Here is a 6,945-nt window from a genome sequence, read left to right on the forward strand (position 1 = left end):
TGTAGGCATGAGAGTAAATACGAGGTAATTTTAGAATTTATACATGCTATAAAGGACCATTTATAATAGAAAATGCATGGACACAATCGAGTTAGAGCTATAGTTTTGGGATGCCATGTTCATGAAAACTGATAAGCTTCATAGTTCGTATGGATCCTAACTGAATATTAAGACTTTTTTTCTTCACAGTCCGTTTTTCTATTATAATATCTTTGTTGTTTGAGATATCCATCTATCCTTACATATGTATGTGTCTTAAGGCGTAGAGAATTCCTTCCTAAAATTCCCTTTTGTATCATTTACAACCTATGAGTCTAAAACATACTCTGGTTGCTAAATTTTTTTACAGTTTCCTTTCTATTTTATAATTTAAATTGTTACCGGACCTATGTGCCTTATATAATCCTTTTTGTATGGTGACTCATCAGTTGTTTCTTTGCTGCTTTGTAGTGAACAATTGATGATAACTTTAAGTCTCCAAGTAATGTCTCTTACATATTTGGATCACTACAGCTTGTTGGTTCCGAAGCCGAAGGGAATAATAATGTTCACACATCATCGCAGAATGACCCTGTAAGAAACAAAACAGGAAACATCTGTAATTCAAATCATCTCATGCCAATGGAGTATAGCATGGACTACCCATGGACATTGTGTCAGAGAAATTTTAAACCAGACTTGGAATTATTGCTTGATAAGTAGTCCCACCTGGGATTGTAGATTGGAAGAAAGTTTCCAACAATACGAAGGAATAAATCTGGAATCGATTTACTATTTATTTTTTTCTGTTTTTTTATTCTTCTTCTTTGTTGTTCTGAACATGACGCAACTTTTATTGTTGAATTCAGAGATGCTTGGGTTGTTAACTTGTTAATTGAATTCAAAGTTAATTTTAATAAAATGGGTTGCATTTGCTTACAAAATTCATATATTTCTTTGTCTATAGTATTAATCAACCAATAAAAAGGAAAAAACTAAATTATTGTAGCTCTTCAGCTGAGGCAGATTTGGATGAAACTGAATCACCTGAATCAGATTCGACTGAAACTAACTCACCTGAACCAGATTCGACTGAATATCTGATTATAAAATTTCGACACTCACCAATAGTCGGTATTTTTGGACAAAAAAAATACCTTGTTTATTTCTGACTGATACGAACCGTCCTATAATGAATAATACACCAAAAATAAGACAGACTTTAGGAAGGGCGACACTAGTCTTATAACTCAATTTACGATAGATTTTGCCTGTCCTAAATTACGCATTCTGGACTAGTGTTGCTTATTTCCACTGTCAATGGAGTAAATAGTCAGACGAATACTGTAGTTAACCTCTTGCTCACAGGGAACCATGCATCTTATAAAAATAATCTCTTTGCTATAAAGCATGACAGAACTTTGGTGCATTCTAGTGGTATAAATTCTTGTGCTACCAATGAAAGCATGTGTTGTTCTTATAAGAACAACTCTGGTAAATTTAAGTCTATAATATGAAGACCCATTTCGGAAAATCCTCTAGAACCAATCTCTAGAGGTCCTAGACTTTATAATCAGAAGGGTTCTTCTTCTGTGATTCCAGGAAGGGTTGTGAGACATTTCCCTAAATTTGGAAACTGCCAAGGGAAGACAAGAAATGCTAAGATCAGATATCCTAGAGGAAATCACAACTATTCTCTCAAAACCTATGGTGAGACTATGTCTCCCTCTGCTACCTAGTAGCTGAGAGTTCCATTCTTGTATCTAACTTGAGAGATACAAGGATGATGTTTGAGAGATGCTCAAGGATTTAATTCTCGTTCAGAATAAAGTAAAGAATGAAATTCCTAACCTTCAACTGCAGATAAACCAGCTTATTGATGGACATGCAAAAATCCTTGGTACTCAGAATATCTTGATTAGGAATCAGAAGAAAGTTATCCTTGACTGCGCTAAGGCTCGACATTTTGCTCGCATTGTCGATCGAAAAACTAACGTTCTAACTCTTGAACATGGTGTCTCTACTGTCAACAAGATCAAGGATATCAGTAATTCCTAATTTGATGGACCATTTCAGAGGTATGAAATCATCAAGGAAAACTGAGTTTATTTTTTGTTGCCTAGTATGTCTTCTTTTTTATTTAGTTGGAAGAATAACTAGTGCTCGGAATAACAATTATTGTGACTACACATAGCTATTATTTTCATCTTCATGTTTTTAGGTTTTTGGTTTAATTTCTAAAAACTGTTTGGAGGATGATGTTTTTGCAGTATTTAATCTTTATGATTTTTGATATTGCAACTTGTTATGGGATATTGGTGTTTACGCCCGTGAACTATGTTGTCCCATATTTTTTCAAAGGTAAAGTCGTTTATGATCGGTATTCGTTTATTGATTAAAGAATGAATGGACTTTTGACAAACATAAAAGTTAAGCCTATATTGTCAATCTTTGATGGAAGATAGGTTAAAATCTTCTGTGTACAAGGATTAGGTCTATTAATTATTGTTATGCATATAATGATTGAAGATAGAATGAATTCTTGTGTTTTCCACAATATTGATCTTCATTGATCCATATTTTATGTATTACTATGAGGCTCCGTAATGTGTATTATGTTGAGCACGATACAACCGAGTTGATTATTTTACGATTAGATTTGTTGGTTGTTTCGTAAGATACTATATGTTGAGCATTTCGAACTAAATTAATCATCTTTTTTGGTTATTTAGTTATTACTCCATAAGTTTTTTCTTGTGTTGAGTATATTTTCGATTAAGCCAATCACTCTCGTATAGTTAACTTAGTCGTTGCTCCGTAAGTTTACTTATGTTGAGCACAGTCAATTAATTGATCACTTTTTGTGTTTAATTTGATTGCATATTCCATTAAATTAATTATGGGTTTACTTATGGTTAATTTGATTGAGTTTTTGATATAAAAATCATTCTTATGGTTTTGGTGTCCAATAAAAATCCTTCTTTTCTCTTGAAATTAAGGTCACTCGTTGTTGTTCTTTCGGGAATGACATCTAATGGGGGGACCATTTTGATGGGGGTGTACCAACCCAAAAGCAAGTACAATAGAAACTCTATAAATTAATATGGTTGAGACCACTGAAAATTACGAATTAAGCGAGATATTAATATACTAATTAATAGCTTATTAACTTATAGAGAAATTTATTATTAAATAATTTTCTAAATACAATGTTAAATTCTTCAAAGCGCCCTTCAATCTCCCACTTTGCTTAATTGTAAACTTCCATATAACACAAGTTTAGACAATTCATATCAACAATTAGACGGTGAAATCACTCAAGACTTGCAAAATTTGATTGAAAAGATGGGTTATCGCAATTCAATGAATGTCAAGATGTCCCGAATATCTGGAAGCAAATGAAGTTACGCTACTGTTAACTGATAAAAAAATAATTAAGAGCGGTATGGAACTGATATAGATGGGAAAAAAGATGATGAAGGTTATACAAGAGACCCTCCTTCACGAAACGAGGTTGTTAAAGCGGCAAGCATTGAATGATAACAAAACTTAAGGATAAAATTCAACTTTTACAATGATAACAAAACTTAGGGATGAAATTCATTATGATATTGATTTTAACAAAAAACAGAAGATAATTGAATCGGTTTTAAAAAATCTTCACAAGTCATTAATGTATTGAAGATATATAATGAATTAGTAATTTATATTCCATATGGGGACTACATAGGTAATCAAAAAAATATTATTTAGTAATTTTAGCGAATTATTAATTTGGCACGTTGTCCCCGACTCGGGACCGACTAAAAATATTATTTAAAAGAGTTTATTAAATAATCGAATATTAATTAAAGGAGTTTCTACTTTATTTTTTTTTGTCTTATATGCATATTAGTACACCCCAAGCAAAACGGTATCCCCACTAGTAGTCTTGGAAAATTCGAGCCGGATATTCTTACCCGATAGTTTTTACCAATAAATTGTAGTGAGTAGTCTGTTAAATTTACCAAATTTGACATTTTTACCGTGCAACTGAGGGACCTTTGGCGGGATCATAAGGTTTATCATTTTGATTTTTGCCTAAAAGTTATACATCACCTTGTTTGTTATTTCTGAGTTGTCTGAGCCTATCTCGTCTGGATCTGACTGATATTATCAGACTCAAATGAATCTGGTTCAATATGTTTGTTTTTTATGTCAAATATGACTCAAAAATATATGTCTTGGTCCCATGAATCAAGAGCATTTTGTTCCCCGGTTCAAATGAGTCTGAATCGAGGGTTAGTTCTGAGTCAGATCGCGAATCAAAATAAAAAGCAATGTGTCTGATATCTGATTTGAGCCGAGTCAGGGGCCATATCAGATTCAGACGCCGAGTCAGCGAAAAACAAACACTCATACACTCACCTGACTCGAATGGATCCCGCACCAAGATCCCTTATCAACAAGATTATCTTCTCATGAAACTCTAGCCTTTTGGTTATATTTTCTTAGTCTCAGTACTTGTGTCAGGCCGGTAAGGCTGGTTGGACTTCTTGTTTATTCAAGTACTGGCCGGGCTCCCTTCTAAGCTTTCGTTTAGGCAATCTCATGATCTGGACGGAGTGTTATTATGCATAAAGAGAAGCTTGTTTCGTTCAATTCCTTAATCTAAGCTATGTACTAAATTTCTATAATGCAGTTAAAACAAAAGTGGAAAGAAAACCATAGAAATGTCGCACTAGTCAGTGTGTGTATACGGACAACTACAGTTAATATGTTGGTCAAAATCTGCACCAGAGAGTCGCATGACGGGAAAGTCTAGGTATGTAGCTGCCACGTAGCCGGCTCCCAAACCATTTTGAGCTGTTTTAGCCCATTTTTAACCATTTTTTGTGACTTTCCCACCCATTTCGATTCGATGTTTTCTGTTTCTTAAACAGTCCGAACCTAGATCTTCAGTAAGTAAAGGCGTAAAGCCATCATCATTCATTGATTCTGTAAGCCTAAGTGCTAATTGCTTATCTTAATTTTTCTTGCGAGATTAGCAAAAATGTGTATCTCAAGATTAGTCACGTATTGGTGTGACTTTTGGGATCTATAAAATAAGTTGCCATATATAACTTTGAAAATCATGCAATCTTTTGTTTATAAAATGATGATTGCTTGAAGCCATCAGCCATGAACTTTCCAACAATTTGCGATGTCTATGATTAATTTATACCTGATTAGATGATTGATTGAAAATTTTAATTTCATGCTAACATATTTTATATTTATCTCAGTATTATATTTTATCCTTTACAGGAGAAAAACCACAAGCAATCACGTGCTTACGTGACCACATGTTTTCCCAGCTACACGCCAATCACGGACAACAAACATAATTAAGGGTAAAACAAAAAAAAGGATATATAAATATATAAAATTAATTGAAAAAAATGATCCCTTCCCCCTGTATATAGAGAAAATAAATTGCACTCTCAATATCATGAAACTTTTGCGGTCTTTTGTTTATAAAGTGATTACTCGAGGCCATCAACTTTCCGACAATTGGAATGTCTATAAGTTAATTTCTACTAGATCGACTGAAAATTTAATTTCAAGCTATTATTTTCACGAGTATTATAGTTTATCCTTTACAACAGAAAAACCACAAGCAATCACGTGCTTATGTGGCCACATGCCGGCCGAATCACTACAAGCCAATCACGGAGAACAAACGGGCTTTTATTCTTCGAAGAGAAGAGAAAAGAAAAGTATCGGGGTTTATGTGTATCCAGAACGCTAGCCTAGCCATTTGGAATGTTAACACCAGACGACTTGACACCCAACAAATCTAATCCGGTTCAGGGAGCAAATGTAATTAAAGTTTGCATGCAGCCAATGCGTTGCCTGGAAAAGAGTCGCCAGAAAAGACACTCCAAAAGACTATGTACGAGACACCGGCATAGAAGTTTGAAAAACGGTCGTTTAAATGCTTTTGCGGTAATTTTCACGAGCAGTCATATGTCCTCGACTGTGAATTATTTTTTTTTGATAGAACAAGGGTAAATTTAAATTAAAAATTTTAAGTCACCAAAATAGTGACATCAAAAACTCAAAAGGTTACATGGATTAGTGTACAATTACATCCCAATTACATAGCAAATTGGACGGTGATTCCCAAATTGGATTTCTAGGGCTTGTTTGATGTTGACATCATGAAAAATAATTGTAACATGACTTTTGAACATGATCGTCGCCCTGTGATAAGATGACTCTTGAACACGATCGTCCCTGGTTTTGGTCAATGTATCCAATACAAAGGGGAATTATCATTATTATTAGTGTTGAAGAATTTTATGATCTTTGACAAAATTCACATTTTATGCAAATATTTTCTGGTATAATCTGACAAGGTTTTTAGGTATGCTCAAATTTTTCAACATTTGAAAGAAAAGAGAATTATTGCTGGAAGGATAAATGAATTGGAAACATTGGATTTCCAATGGGTTACGAAGTGAGAGTTCTCACTCAAAATGAAAGAGTTTGATCAATCCATTTACACTTAGATTTGGTCACAAACTCATTTAAGTGAAAGAGTGTTCAGTACGCGAGGCTAAAAAGCTCAACATTAACGGCTTGGTAGCGACAGATGATTGGACTCCCAATTATTTTTTATAGTGTTTTTACAAATTTGAAAATCTTTAAAATGTGTTTTTCTTTTATCGGTAAAGAATATGGCGTTGGCGAGTTTTGAACTTAGATCACTGGCATCATCACCTAATGACTTTACCGATGTACTGCAGTGACACTGGCTTAAAATGCGAGTTTCTATAAATTTTATTATTATAATATATTAAAAACGAACAAACGGTAAGGTTTAGATTATTTTAATAATAATATAAGAAAAACGAGCAGATGAACATCAGCCTTTTAATGTGCAAAACGGTCTTTCACTTGGTTGAAAACTCACTCCTTCATTCTCAAACTTCCTCGGTTCCT

Source organism: Papaver somniferum, chromosome 7, assembly GCF_003573695.1.
Source record: "Papaver somniferum cultivar HN1 chromosome 7, ASM357369v1, whole genome shotgun sequence".
NCBI lineage: Eukaryota > Viridiplantae > Streptophyta > Magnoliopsida > Ranunculales > Papaveraceae > Papaver > Papaver somniferum.